The sequence below is a fragment of the Leucoraja erinacea genome, chromosome 21 (genome assembly GCF_028641065.1).
Source record: "Leucoraja erinacea ecotype New England chromosome 21, Leri_hhj_1, whole genome shotgun sequence".
In the NCBI taxonomy this organism is placed as follows: Eukaryota; Metazoa; Chordata; class Chondrichthyes; order Rajiformes; family Rajidae; genus Leucoraja; species Leucoraja erinaceus.
The window spans coordinates 16,678,442-16,694,640 of NC_073397.1; the positions used below are offsets into that span (position 1 = coordinate 16,678,442).

Below are 16,199 nucleotides of genomic sequence, written 5' to 3' on the forward strand. Positions count from 1 at the left end.
TAAACACGATACAGACCCATGGTCAGGATTAAACACGGGACCCTGGTACTGTAAGGCAGCAACTCTGCCTCAGTGGCACTGTGACATGACATCTACAACAATTTTCCAATATTTTAAAGGCATCAGCATAAACTTGACAAACACACAACTGTACGTCTCTGCACCCATGACCAAAATATTTTTTTGGCATACACACAGAACTGGATAAGAATACAAACAATAAGCTACATGATCTGCCAAGAATCAAACCAATCTACCCTTTTTTTTTTTTTAATTTCCTGCAACTGCCATACTACAAATTATCACATTTCATCTTGTATGATATGTGGAAGCTTATAATATTCTGTGGTCAACATTTTTCTTGCAATTCACATTCTTAATAGGTACCCCTTCTGAACAAAATATAAGATTTTGCATTTAAATATACAAGACTCTCTCCATCCTATTCATGGAAATAGAAATAAAATGGAATTGTAGCCCAAGATTGTACTCGAGCTTGAAGGGAAAACTGGCAAGAAAACATATTCTTGAAATTAACAACAGGATTTTATAAATCAAATAACAATTAAAAGACGTCTGCATTATATATTCACTACCTCAAGAAGTCACAAGAAACCCATGGCTATAGGGATTTATCTACCTTAACACACCTCAAGACTGCCAGTCCTTTCTCTGTTGTACGTTAATATATTCCAATGTATCACTCTTCATTTCCCTTAAGTCCCCAGCTTCCATGACCTTCTCCACAGTAAATGTAGATGAGAAATATTCATTTAACCACTTTGCTGCATTCAAATAGTCGAGGTACACCGAAATTATCTTGGAGTGTATGTCAAACAGTTGGAATCAATGTTATGCTTTTATGTTATGTGCCATAACATTTCTCTGGAAACTGAACACAGAAATTGCTAAGTGTGCTAAAATTCAACATCACTTTAAAAAAAAAAAAAATCATGTCATCTTTGAAATCAAAGGGCAAGGAATATTTTTTGCCAAGCTAACCATTTGAAGAATTGTAAAATAGCTCCCTATTTGTATTGCATGCGTTTGAATGCAGCACATCTCTAAACAGAGACTTAGCCTTTGTAACCGAGTTTCAGTGCCTATGCAAGATCTCGGTGTTGAGGTTCCAAGGTACTGCTGAACTTTGCCTACAAGGAGATTATAAATTAGACAGTTGCACTAATTGTTTGAGTACTCTCCAGAGCTAGCTACTCTCGCACAATTCGTAAACAGTCGGAGCAATAATGATCAAGATCATGTAGCCTACACAGGTGGGATAAATTACATGGAAAGTTGATTAAATATTTAATAAATCTTTGGAAATGGGTGGACTCGTATTGTAAACAGTCACACGCACACAGCTAATGATATATGGAAAGCGAAAATAAGAACACACAGAGGTATAACAGCCCAACAGGAAACAGAAAGTGCTACTAAAAATAAAATTCCTTTGTAGGGACACTCTTGAGCAATTCAAAACTTAAAATCCACAATGAATTTTCAAATTAAAGTAGATGAACTTACAATGGAGACAAATTTTCACAATTTCAAACTGATCATGTTATTCCACTTTAGGCACTGTTATGGTGTGCAGCTGACTGACATACACCAGACCAACTAATTACAATCTGAATGTGTTAAGATTCAGATTCAGATTCAACTTTAATTGTCATTGTCAGTGTACAGTACAGAGACAACAAAATGCATTTAGCATCTCCCTGGAAGAGCGACATAGCATATGGAAACATAGAAATTAGGTGCAGGAGTAGGCCATTCGGCCCTTCGAGCCTGCACCACCATTCAATATGATCATGGCTGATCATCCAACTCAGTATCCCGTACCTGCCTTCTCTCCATACCCCCTGATCCCCTTAGCCACAAGGGCCACATCTAACTCCCTCTTAAATATAGCCAATGAACTGGCCTCAACTACCCTCTGTGGCAGAGAGTTCCAGAGATTTGATTTGAATAAATATTTACATTAGCATATATACAGACATAGTGTTTTTCCTGTGGGAGGAATGTCACGGGGGGGGTGATTGGCAGTCACCGAGGTACGTTGTTGAGTAGAGTCACAGCCGCCGGGAAGAAGCTGTTCCTGGACCTACTGGTCCGGCAACGGAGAGACCTGTAGCGCCTCCCAGATGGTAGGAGGGTAAACAGTCCATGGTTGGGGTGAGAGCAGTCCTTGGCGATGCTGAGCGCCCTCCGCAGATAACGCTTGCTTTGGACAGACTCAATGGAGGGGGCGAGGAACCGGTGATGCGCTGACAATTTTCACCACCCTCTGCAATGCCTTCCGGTCGGAGACAGAGCAGTTGCCATACCATACTGTGATACAGTTGGTAAGGATGCTCTCGATGGTGCCGCGGTAGAAGTTCACCAGGATCTGAGGAGACAGATGGACCTTCTTCAGTCTCCTCAGGAAGAAGAGACGCTGGTGAGCCTTCTTGATCAGAGTTGAGGTATTGTGGGTCCAAGAGAGGTCATCGGAGATGTTAACACCCAGGAACCTGAAGCTAGAAACACGTTCCACCTCCGTCCCGTTAATGTGGATGGGGGTGTGCGTGCCGTCTCTGGACTTCCTGAAGTCTACAATGAGCTCCTTGGTCTTCTTGGAGTTAAGGGCCAGGTTGTTTTCAGCGCACCATGCTGCAAACTGCTGGACCTCCTCCCTGTAGGCCGACTCATCGTTGTTGCTGATGAGGCCAATCACTGTTGTATCATCTGCATACTTGATGATGGTGTTAGTACCATGTACAGGTGTGCAGTCATAGGTGAAGAGGGAGTAGAGGAGGGGGCTCAGCACACAGCCCTGTGGAACGCCGGTGTTCAGGATGAGGGTTGAAGAGGTGTGCTTGTCTAACCTAACATACTGTGGCCTGTTGGTTAGAAAGTCCAGTATCCAGTTGCAGAGGGAGGGATCGATGCCCAGGTTACCGAGTTTGGTGATCAGTTTAGATGGTATAATGGTGTTGAATGCTGAGCTGTAATCGATGAACAGCATTCTTACGTAAGTGTCTCTGTTGTCGAGGTGGGAGAGGGCGGAGTGAAGTGCCGTTGAGATGGAAAAGAGGAAGTTAAATGAAACCTTGAAAGTTGGGACCCACTGCTCTCCAAGTTGCAATGCTCTCCAACATTGCAACTTTTGGATCATGGTAGATTCAAGAGAGTTTGTCATGTGTCCCTGATAGGACAATGAAATTCTTGCTTTGCTTCAGCACAACAGAACATAGAAGGCATTGACTACAAAACAGATCAGTGTGTCCATATACCATTCTATAAATATATACACACATGAATAAATAAACTGATAAAGTGCAAATAAACAGATAATGGGCTATTAATGTTCAGGTTTTTGTCCGAGCCAAGTTCAATAGCCTGATGGCTGTTGCACTTTGTAACAACTGGAATAGCGGTAGCTATTCCTGAACCTGGTCGTTGCAGTCTTCAGGCTCCTGTACCTTCTACCTGAAGGTAGCGGGGAGATGAGTGTGTGGCCAGGATGGTGTGGGTCCTTGATGATACTGCCAGCCTTTTTGAGGCAGCGACTGCGATAGATCCCCTCGATGGAAGGGAGGTCAGAGCCGATGATGGACTGGGCAGTGTTTACTACTTTTTGTAGTCTTGTCCTCTCCAGGCCCTTGGATTGCCTACATAATTTCAATCCCTTCACAAAGGGAAAAAGTTGAAAGCCAAAGCTTTTTTTAGGTATTCATCATTTCACATATTCAGGTATATGGGTGGGGAAGGTAAGAGAGTGAAGAAAATAATTCTTCGTTATATTAAATGAAAAGGTGAGAGAGTAGTTACACAATCTGTCATACAGTACAGTCTGAAGAAGGATCTCGACCCGGAACGTCACCTAATCCTCCTCTCCAGAGATGATGCCTGTCCCGCTGAATTACTCCAGCTTTGTGTCGATCTTTGGTTTAAACCAGCATCTGCAGTTCCTTCTTACTCATACTGTACAGAAGTGGGCCCTTTGGCCCATCGGGCCCATGCTGACCTTTTGACCATCTACACTAATCTCATATGCCCATATTGAATATACACCCTTTCAAGCCTTTGTTTATTTAAGTGCCTAACTAAATGGCTCTTGAAAATTGTGATGGTTTCCAATTCCACCAACTCCGCCAGCAGCGAGTTGCAAATATCAACCTTTCTGTGTAAAAAAAGCTTTCCCTTCTAATCCTCTTTAAAACTTCTTCCACGCATCTTAGATCTATGTCTTCTTGCTGGAGTGAGCTGCTGGAGGCTCTGCAACAGCCTGGGGCTTAGCTGGACCAGGTGCCGCTCCAAGAGGTCAAGCGCGTGGACCGGACGTGGCCTGCAGCAGCACAGAGCGGTGGAGGACTCCAGCGGAAAGCTTGGAAAGGCCGACCCTGCAACACCACCAGGACTGCAGGCCTTCATGGTCAGGTCAAGAACCCTGCCCTTACAACAACTGGGACTTGAAAATGGCACCAAAAACTGGTGACTGTATACTGTCTCAGTATACTACTGCTAAACATTTATATTGTCTCTAAGATGCTTATCTAAGAGGTATCCAAGCGCTTATATCCAGTGATACGTACTGAACTGTATTCATAAATGAATATCACTGTACCTCGGTACACGTGATAAAGTACCATTGAACTGAGAGAAAATTTGGAAAATCTGGTAAGACTGTATCCATAGTAAATTCAATAACAGATTGCATGAGATACAAGTACACCTATTTGACTGAGTGGAACCGTTACAATGATTACAACTGGAAAGAAAATAAAAAGTAAAAAAAATAAATAAACCCGAAACAAAAACAGAACATTTTGCAAATACTGGTCAGAATTGACGAAAGGTCGTTGACTTAAAATATTAGGTCAGTTGCTCTCGTGAAATTCTGCCTGACTTGCTGATCATTTCCAGCATTTCCTGCCTTTGTTATAGCACCAGAGGAGCCCATTGGCCCCATTAAGAGACTGCTGGCTCTTTGCAATCCAATCAGTCCCAACTATCTCAACAGCGTTGCAAATTATTTTCCAATCACCTTTGAAATATACACACAAAATACTGAAGGAACTCAGCGGGTCAGGCAGCATCTTTGGAGTAAATAGGTGACATTTCGGGTTGGCACCCTTCTTCAAACACAGATTATTTGGTATAAACCAGCATCTTTCTACACATACCTTTAAAATATAACTGATCATGTTTCTATCACCTTTTCTGTCACTTAGATCCAGATAGCTGCTTACACATAGCTTCTCACCAACCCTACGCACATCCCATATCTTTTGACTAACATTCTGTATTTGTATCCCCGATTGCTTGAACTATGTGTGTTCAGTGTCGCCCTACTTACCCCATCTATACCAATTATGATCAACATTTGCTGTTATTTCACTAAAATATTCTATCAACATGCAGAATTTATAGTTTCCTGAATTGTTTGATTTTTGACTGGTCCAGAAGAAATAAAAAAATTGCATTGCGGTGTGATATATTTGTCTAACACATCTCACGAGATAAAGGCGGATGGGATTTTGAACTGTTAGGATGAAGAAAGAGGGCTCCTAAATAATAGAACAAAGAGCATGAATAAATGGATTTATTTCAGATTGGTAGATGAATCTAGTAGACTGGCTCAAAGATCAGTACACTTGCCGTAGGTTTATCCGACACACGAGGCAGCCACAATGACCAAAAATAGACTTCAGCTTACTCCCACATCCCAGCTCTAGATCCTTAGCCGAGTGCTTATCCAAGAAACTACTTGAATGTTCAAAGGGTTATGCACACCGACACAGCAAAGGAACAGGACCTTCGGCCCATGATGACTATGCCAACCAGGCTGATAATTTAAGCTCTGTATCTGTCTGCACATGGTCTAAAATCACCCTATCCCCCCAACTGGTTTGATGACAATCTAAACGGCTCTTAAATGTTGGTTTCATTCTGGCTTCCCTACCTCTCCTGTTAAAAGCATTCGAGGCACTCTGAGTAAAATAAACGTACCTCATGCATTTCCTTTAAACTTTCCATGTTTCTACTTAAACCAATACCCTCTAGTATTTGATATTTCCATCCTGGGAAAAAGCCGATTTATTTTTTTAATATAGACTTCCATCATGTCGCCCCTCAGCTCTGATGCACCAGAGAAAACAATCCAAGTTTGTAGCTATTTATAGCTAATACCCACTAATCCAGACAACATCCTGGTAAACCTCTTCTGACCCTCTCCAAAGCCTGCACATCTTTCCTGTAATAGGGTGACCAGAACAGAACTGTACATAACACTTCAAATATGACCTTACCAAAGTTTTATACGGATGCAAAATAACTTCCCAACTTTTATACTTAATGCCTGCGACATAGCGTGCTCATTATACAACTGAGAGGTCTGATAATGTATCAACATATGCAAATGGGTGAGGAGAAAACAAAATCCACCTTGACCCATCTTCCTTGGACATCTTGCAAGCATTACAGCCAAGGACCATGAATGCAAACCTCGCTCTTTTTTAAGCACTTCAATTAATAATCTTTACCGTCAAAGAATCCAAAATATGTTTCAAGAACAAAACATAGGAAAATAATCAAGAGTAGGGTCTATTTGGCACCTAATTTATGTCGGCAGTGTTATGTTATGGAGGCAGTGGCCACCTTTAGTGAATGTTCTGCAGCGAGCTTCACAAAAGAGAGGGATGATACCAATCGTGCAGTCAAGGAGGAAGTGGGTGAAAGACTGGGAGGAATAAACATGCTTAAAGAAAAAGCATTGAGCATCAATGACAGTGGATAAATCACCATTCTTTGGTGAAATATATTGCAGGATGTCTGCAAAATGAAAGGAATGAGGAAAGGTAGCATGATTCTGAACTTCATGTTACAATCATCCTAGCCTGCGTGAATAGTGCCAATTAGCACAGTACACATGTTGCACAATTATTTAAAAAAGAGTGATAACCATTATTAAAGGCTAGTTAGTTTAATTTCAGCATTGACAACATACTGGAATCAATTTTGAGGAACAGTATAGATCTTTCTTTAGAAAGGCATTTACTCAAGAGTCATTACATACTTCACGTACGTGTTAACAGAAGATCATAACTGACTAACTTGATTGGAATTTTCAGGAAATAAGTGTTGATGAGGACTGTATATCGGAGTATAATCTACAAGGACATCAGCAAAGCTTTTGATGATGCCCTGTGTGGCAGGACCATTAAAAAATAAATTAAGAAAAACTAGAAAATCGGGTCCAAAAATTGGCTAAGTGGCAGGGCGATGATCAACTTTTTTTGTGACATGCTAGCTTTTACCAGTAGAGCTCCACAACGTTCAGTACCTGGTATCGACTTTTTTGTTGCATATAAACTCTACATGGAAGGTGAATAATAAAAACATTTTGTTACAGAAGAAAGTGCATGGGGAACGGGTGCATTTGGTGGTAAAAGCCGAGCAATCCAAAGAGTTGTGGAGAGAGTGATCTCTGCGGAAAGCAGAAAGAGGTGGGGACAGGAAGATGTGACTGATGATGGGATCACGTCGAAGTTGGTGGAACTGTTGGAAATGCTGTGTTGGATGGGTGGCTGATGGGGTGAATGGAGATGACCAGGGGAACCCTTGTACCACGGGGGGGGGGGGGGGGGGGGGGGGGGGGGGGGGGGGGGGAGGAAGAGGGGAACTGAACCTCGATCTAACCTGAAAGGACTGTCGGGGTCCCTGGACAGAGTCGAGGGAGGAGGTGTTGCATCTACTGCAGTTGCAGGGGAAGGTACCTGGGGAGGGAGTGGTTTGGGTGGGAAGGGTTTAAACCAGCATCTACAGTTCCTGTTTACACATACCACCTACATTTAGTTTAGTTCAGAGATGCAGCGTGGAAATAGGCCCTTCAGCCCACCAAGTCCATGCCGACCAGTGACCACTTACAAAAGTTCTATTTTACACAATCGGGACAGTTTCCAGAAGCCATTTAACCTACAAACCTATACATCTGTGGAATATGTGAGGAAACAGATGTGTAGATTCCGTACAGACAGCACCCGTAGTCAGAATTTAACCAGGTCTCTGGCACGGTAAAGGCCGCAACTCTACCACTACGCCACCATGCCACCCTGTATTGTGTTAGTAATTTTTGGATATTTACATGAAAATGGTGTAAATTTTTATAATCAATATATTTTATATAATGGCTTTTACTTAGAATGCAGATGTATAAACAGCAAGGGCCAACGCAAATCTGTGGAACAACAATGCAGCCTTTTGGACTGCAGCACAGAACAGGCCCTTTGGCCCAACTCGAAACATGCCTATCACATCTAACTTGGCTCAAATCCCTTTGAACTTTTCCTATCCATGTGTTTGTCCAAATATCTTTTAAATGTTGTTACTGTACCTGCTTAATAAATGCAGCTCGAAGATAGACACAAAATGCTGGAGTAACCCAGCAGAACAGGCAGCATCTCTGGAGAGAAGGAATGGGTGGCGTTTTGGGTCGAGACCGTTCTTCAGACTGGTTAGGAATAAGGGAAATGAGGGATATAGGCAATGATTTAGAGAGATAAAGAACAATGGATGAAAGATATGCAAAAGAGTAATGATAATAAAGGAAACAGGCCATTGTTAGCTGTTTGTTGGGCGAAAACGAGAAACTAGCGCAACTTGGGAGGTGGAGAGATAGAGAGAGAGAGGGAATGCCGGGGCTACCTGCAGTTAGAGAAATCTATATTCATACCATTGGGCTGTAAGCTGCCAAGCGAAATATGAGATGCTATTCCTCCAATTTGCATTTAGCCTCACTCGGACAGCAGAGGAGACCTGGGACAGATAGGTCTGTGTGGGAATGGGAAGGAGAGTTAAAGTGTTCATCAACTGGGAGATCAGTTAGGTTCAGGCAGACTGAACGAAGGTGCTCAGCAAATCGATTGCCAGTCCGAGTCTGAAGAAGGGTCTCGACCCAAAACGTTGCCTATTTCCTTTGTTCCATAGATGCTGCCACACCCGCTGAGTTTCTCCAGCATTTCTGTCTACCGCCAGTCTGCATTTGGTTTCACTGATGGATGAGTGTCCACATCTGGAACAACAGATACAGTAGATGAGGTTGGAAGAGGTGCAAGTGAACCCCTGCCTAACCTGCAAAAGACTGTAGGGTCCCTGGACAGAGTCGAGGGTAGAGGTATGGGGACAGGTGTTGCATCTTCTGCTTTGCAGGGGAAGCTTATTCCATATATCTACCATCCACTATGTGAAAACTTTGCGCCTCAGGTTCCTCGATTTTTTTCTCTCTCACCTCTTGAATTTGCAAATCAGGAAAAATGATAGTGCATTCATCCTATCGACTTTCCTCATGGCTTTTACACACCCCTATAAGATCACCCCTCAGTTTCCTGCACTCCAAGCAATGAAGTAGTAGCCTGCCCAATTTCTCCCTGAAACTTAGGCCCTTGAGTCATGGTAACATTCTTGTAAGTCTTGTCTGCACCCTTTCTAGCCGAATGGCTTATTTCTTAAACTTAGGTGACCAAACTGAATATGATCCTCCCAAGTGCTGCCTCACCAACGTTTTGAACTGACTGAATGCAGAATTCTGCAGTTTCCAATAATACACTTGCTCGCTCTGCCTATTATATGGCCTCAGCTTCTTCCTGCCCTTAAATAACATTTCCTGACCTACCATATACAGCACATCACACTTCTGTCTCCCTTTAACTGCCCCATTAACAACTCATCCCCACAATAAGCTGATATCAATTGATCAAAGGTATTCCCTTCCCACTTCTCTACATCTTAGAATTTATCTTTTATCCCCACTTCTGAAAATGTCTTCAGTCGGAAATGTTAAGCAATTTTCTTTCCACAAATGGTGTCAGACCTGCAGAGTGTCTCCAGCATTTTCTGTTTTTGTTTCAGACCAGCATCTGCAATTTTCTTTTAAAGATTTAAAGATACACACCGAATACTTTGTTGACAGAAAAAAAGCCAATCATAAACACTGGTCATTACAAGAGCTGCAACTTTAAAATATCTCATCAACTGAACATTAATACCTATGGCAATTTTTACCTGGATGCACTGATACCAATGTCAATGGATCGTTGGATTTGTAGAACTGTTACGGACAACATTTGGCTCATTAAGTCTAATATACTTAGTTTATTGTCATGCACAGTGAAATGGTTTAAAATGCTTGCTATCCAGTCACCGGAAAGATTATACAGGATTACAATCGAGCCATCCATAGTGAACAGATACACGATAAAATGATTTAAACTATGGGATTATGTTTCCAATCCAGAAATAAAAGTTTAAAAACTAAATTATTTTTTTCACAATAGTTGCATTTGAAAATGTGCTAATTCCTTAGCCAGTTACAGAACATATTCAAAAACCAAGGAGATGGGGTTACAATAAAAACAAATTAATTTATACAGTCATTTTGGAGAAACAAGACTGTGACAATGAAGCATTGTCTTGCAGATGAAACACAAAGTAGTAGCTGTGTTTACACGTTCAGTCAGATAGAAAGAGCTAAGGCTCGATTTCAAAACAATAGGGTGCTGTGGTAGGGTTCTCCCAGTGTTTTATGTGTCCTCAAAATGGCACCAAAATAGATCCTCACAATTGCTACTCCAGGGATGCTGCCTGACCCGCTGAGTTACTCCAGCACTGTCTTTTTATGTAAGTAAAATGGTTCCGACCAGAAACGTCACATCCATGTTCTCCACGGATGCTGCCTGACCTGCCGAGTTGCTCTTTGTCTTTTTTCTCTCAATTGCTAATCTGGAATCGAGCAAGATAATTGTCTACAAGCCAGCCACTGTATTTCAAAAGGCATTCATCAGCTAAAAAAATGTTTTAGGGCACCCTTAAAACAAGACCGATTCAAAACAAAGACCTTAAGTATTAAATCTGAATTCCAATTTCGGACTGAAACTCTACCAATAAGACGTGTAGGAAGGAACTGTAAATGCTGGTTTACACCGAAGATAGACACAAAATGCTAGAGTAACTCAGTGAGTCAGACAGCATCTCTGGAGAAAATGAGTAGGTGACATTTTGGGTCGAGACCCTTCTTCAGATGTAGTTTAGTTTAAAGAAGGTTCTAGAGCCAAAACATAATCTATTCCTTTTCTCCAGAGATGCTACTTGTCCCACTGAGTTATTCTAGCATCATGTGTCTATCTTCAATCTAACAATAAGACTATGAACTTAATGCCAAACTCTTTAACTCCCCTTCTGACCTTTCTGTCCTGGGTCTCATCCATTGTCAGTGAGGCCAAATGCAAATTTGAGCAACTGATTTCACTTGGGCAGCTTACAATCCAGCGGTATGAATATTGGTTTCTCTAACTTCAAGTAACCCCTGCACGCCCTCTTTCCATCCCTTCCCCACCCTAGTCATCTTACTAGTTTCACTGTTGTCTTCTTAAGTTTCACTTTCTGTATAACTCGTTATCACCTACCAATAATGGACCATTATGGGCTCCACCTTTCCTTGTCATATTATATTTCTGTATAATATTTGTTTTATGCCAGCATCTGCTGTTCCTTCCTACACAAGACTATGAACATATGTGTAGGAAACAACTGCAGATGCTGATTTAAAACAAAGATAGACACAAAAACCTGAAGTAACCCAGCAGGTCAGACTGGAGAAAAGGAATAGGAACTCATCTGGCCCAATGAGTTACTCCAACTTGTTGTGTCTATCTAAGACTACACCTCCCTAATTCCAAAACAGAAAAGGATAACCATTTATGGCCTAAAGCATTTTGAAATAGTGAGCATGTTTCCATACTAAATTAAGTTTTCGGTGGATGGAATTGCAGATGCAAAGAAACACACTAAGTACTCGGGTAACTCAGTGGGTCAAGCAGCATATCTCTGGAGAATATGGGTAGGCTTCCACGTTACGTAGAGATGATGTCTGACCCATTGAATTACTCCAGCAATTTGTGTCTTCTTCAGTCATTGACGAAATATATCACATGATAAATTTACCATTTAATTATATTAATTTGTAATGGTATCATTGTTATTGCAGCAGAACTTTCCAACGCAGAAGCATCATCAGATGAAAACTGGTATGCGTGGAGTATAGGTAAAGCCCTTTAAATAAATCAGAAAGTTTCAAATCTGACCCATTCAAAATTTACCCAGAAACAAGGCTTTTAATTACATGAATGGCATGAATGTTGAATTCTCCCAATTTTGCTAGCCCTTGCTGTCTCCTCCCCTTCCTTAACCCTCGAGCTGTCTCCTCCCATCCCCCCGCCCTCGGGCTCCTCCCCTTTTTCCTTCCTTCTCCCCTCCCACCCCCCATCAGTCTTAAGAAGGGTTTCAGCCCGAAACGTCGCCTATTTTCTTCGCTCCGTAGATGCTGCTGCACCCACTGAGTTTCTCCAGCAATTTTGTGTACCTTTTAACTACAAGGTTTGACTGAAGAACCCGGAGTTGCTCTTCTTGGATGATAGAGGATCAAAAATGGATTTGACAGAGGTATATACACGATCATGACAGGTCGAGACAGGGTGAACAGAATAAAGCTCTTCCAAAGGACCAGGGGACAGAGATTCAGAATGATACACAAAAGTCACTATGAACTTTTGTAGAAGAAAAACATATGGTAATTATCTTGGAGCTCACTAGAGTCATATAGTGTAAAACAGGCCCACGGTCAAACATGCCCGCACTGACTCACATGCCCCATCTACACTTGTCACAACTGCTTTCTTTTGACCCATATCCCTCTAAACCTATTCTATTCATGTAACTGCCTAAACATTTCTTAAATGTTGCAATACTACCTGCCTCAACTACCTCCTCAAGCAGCTTGTACCATACACCCACCACCCCTTGTGTAAAAATGTTACCCATCAGGTTCTTATTAAATCCTTCTCCCCTCACCTTAGACCAATATCCTCTGGTTCTCAATTCCTCTACTCTGGGCAAAAGACTGTGTGTGTGGTCCTAATCTATTCTTCTCATGATCCTAGCTAGAGTGAGAAACCTCTCACTCTAGCTCAGTCCCTCGAGTCTTGGCAACATCCCGGCAAATAATCTCTGAACCCTTTCAAGCTTGACAACATTTTTTCAATAACATGGTGACCAAATTTGAGCATAATATTCTAAATGTGGCCTCACCAACGTCTTTTATAACTGTAACATGACCTCCCAACTTCTATACTCCGACTGATGATGGTCTATGCGACAAAAACCTTGCTGACCACCCTATCTACATGTGACATCACCCTGAAGGTACTATGCACCTGCACACGTAGATCCCTCTATTCCACAACACTCCCCACAATGCTCACTACAATGCTGAGAACTATATTCTGCACACTGCATCTTCTGCTTTTGTACCTATTGTACTTGAGTTTGATCTGATTGAATCGATGTATGATCTGTTTGGATAGCATGTAAAAAGCTTTTCACTGTATCTTGATACTTTTGGCAATAAACGTAAAAGAAGGTTGGGTTGAAAAAAGGTAACAGGGTAGACAACTGGGAGAAAATCATATCCAGGTCCACAGGTGACATGAACATAACGAGCCAAAATTTGCTTCTCGTTCGCCATAATGATTCTACAAAGCTATGATATCTCAAAAAGCCATTCAAAGAACGCATCAGATTGTTCTCACCAATGAACTTTAGACCTTAAAACTGTCAAGAAATGTGTCTGGGGATCTGTTCTTGGTTGGGAAGTTTCTGATGTGGATCTTACAACAATAACTTGACCGACAAACTCAGATTAAAGGTTAGAACCAAAGCCAAGAGTTGACCTGAAACAAGCTCACATTTCTTAACTAACAATAAGTAAACAGGACGGGGGAATACCAGCCGTCAACATACGTCACAAGTTGCCCGATCCGTTGGGGCATTTCCTGGAGTGGGGGAAAGTAGAGGAGGTGGGGGGTGGGGGGGGGGGGAGGGGTGAGGGGGGTGAGGATGGTGGGAGGGGGAGAGAGGGGTGGGTGGGTGGGGGGAAGGTGGAGAGGGGGGGGGGGGGGGGGAAGGTGGGTGAAGACATGGATTGAGGGAAAGTAGGAAAGTCGGGGAAGGGAGAAGGTGGGAGCCTGTGGGAAGGGGGTTCCCACCCATGGGGTTGATACCTGTCAATAGTGTTTTATTGTGTTTCCCATGGTGAGGGAAGGGGAAGCCGTGAGGTTGTAAAGGGGGTGAGCGAGCCCGCGGTGTGGGAAGGGGGGGGGGGGGGGTAAGCTCATGGGATGGGAACTGGGAAGGACACCGATACCGGGGGGGGGGGGGGGGGGGTCCGCCAGCGCTGCCACTCCCGGCCGCCCCACCAACAGGTCCCCTCCCCCCCCGGATCCACCGCGTCACAAACACGGAGCCGATCACAGGCGCCATTACCTGGACTGACGGCGGGACTTCACGCCGCTCTCCGAGGGGCCCGGGAAGTGAGCGTCCGCCTCCCGCCACACACTCGGTCACACCGACCCTTCACCGCCGCCAACTTTCTCCTTCCACCGCCGCCATCTTGCAGTGCCCGCTCACGTGACCCGCCTCGTCGACAGAGTCCCGCCCCCGCCACAGCGCTATTGGCTCCCCAGCCGCCCCACCTTCCCCGCTGTTTCATTGGCCAACGCACACGTCACTCAGAGTTGACGCTCTCCTGCTCTTGACGTACCCGCTCACGTGACCCGCCTCGTCGACTGAGTCCCGCCCCCGCCACAGCGCTATTGGCTCCCTAGATGCCCCGCCTGCCCTGCGCACCTATTGGCTAGTGTACACGTCATTCAACGTTTTTTGCCATCTGTGACACTTGCAGTCAAAGATACCAAGATCAGATTCAGATTCAGATTCAGATTCAATTTTAATTGTCATTGTCAGTGTACAGTACAGAGACAACGAAATGCATTTAGCATCTCCCTGGAAGAGCGACATAGCAAACGATTTGAATAAATAATAATAATAATAATAATAATAATAAGTGTCCGGGGGGGGGGGGGGGGGGGGGGGGGGGGGGGGGGGGGGGTGGTGATTGCAGTCACCGAGGTACGTTGTTGATAAGATATGAGAGGAGCTCCTGTAGTCTCTGCTTGCAGTCAAAGTGTTCGTAAATTAACGGGGAACGCAAGAGTCGCTATCTCTTGGCGTCTTTTACAAAAATAAACAGTATGGTCCAATGTACCAGAGTGCCCCTGATCGAGATAAGCCCAGGTGAGGCCCAAGCTGCCACAGGTCATCCTCCATTGCCCTCTCCTTGCCCGACCACCTTTCTTGGTTCTTGGTTTCTTGGTCCTCCAAAATATTCCAAATGGAATTTAAACTGGAGGTGGTGGAGGGAGGACTTATGCCAGAAAGGGTTATTGAGAAGAAAGAGCTACTTTAAATTTAGTTGCATCTGGTTGGGCAACTTTAATTGTGTGAGAGAAGAACGAATTGCTGTACACATCTGTCTTTGTAGCTGGGATCACAATTTGGATCGAATGCCCTCGTCTGCTCCTAATTGGTTTGGGTTTGGTGTAGGTCTTGGTTTGGGTTTGGTGTAGGTCTTGTAATCTATGTCGAGCTGACCATTTAACATTTTGTAAAAACAGGTCAAACGGTGAGTTTCACGTCTGTCTTGGAGAGGGTTCCACCCCAGAGAATCCCAGAGGCACCTCCTGCAGCCGACCTTGAGGGTGCTTGAGGCAATACCTCTCTTCTACGGGCTCACTCCTTGGGTCAGAAACCTTTAGAGATCCATAACAAGGTGTAGCCCTTCAGCTCAACTGGTCCATGCTACCCAAAGTGCCTTCCTGACCTGGTCCCATTTGCCTGCATTGGCCAATATCCTGCAAGATTTCATATGTCAAGAGTGTTCGATGGTCATATATACTGTCATCGGAACAACAAAATTCTTACTTGCAGCAGCAGAACATGTCTGTAAATACACTACACATAGATAATGTAATAAACAAAAAAAAAATCAATAACGTACTAAGCACAATACTAGTGCAACAAGAACCCTAACGTCCTTAGTGCAATCAAAGACAGTCCACAGAACTTGAGGTTAGCGTTTTGTAGTGTTCAAGTGACTGTTGGGAAGAAACTATTCTTGAAGCTGGTGGGCACCAGATTCATAACCATGAACCTGTCTAACTATCTTTTAAATGTTATGATTTACCCAACTTTTCAGCTTCCTCTGGCAACACCTTCCAGAAACCAATCATCCTTGTTGTTCTGTAACTGGGTGACAAGAACTG

At 43.4% G+C, this 16,199-nt stretch overlaps 1 protein-coding gene across 1 annotated transcript in view; it reads right to left on the minus strand.

Annotated features, from left to right (window-relative positions):
• Positions 1-14,525, minus strand: part of LOC129707300 (E3 ubiquitin-protein ligase Itchy-like) — an 82,887-nt gene extending 68,362 nt beyond the window's left edge. The window contains exon 1 of the mRNA XM_055652238.1: positions 14,362-14,525. The gene's annotated coding sequence lies outside the window, so the exon portion shown is untranslated. The remainder of the gene's footprint in view (positions 1-14,361) is intronic.
• Between the last annotated feature and the right edge of the window lie 1,674 nt (positions 14,526-16,199).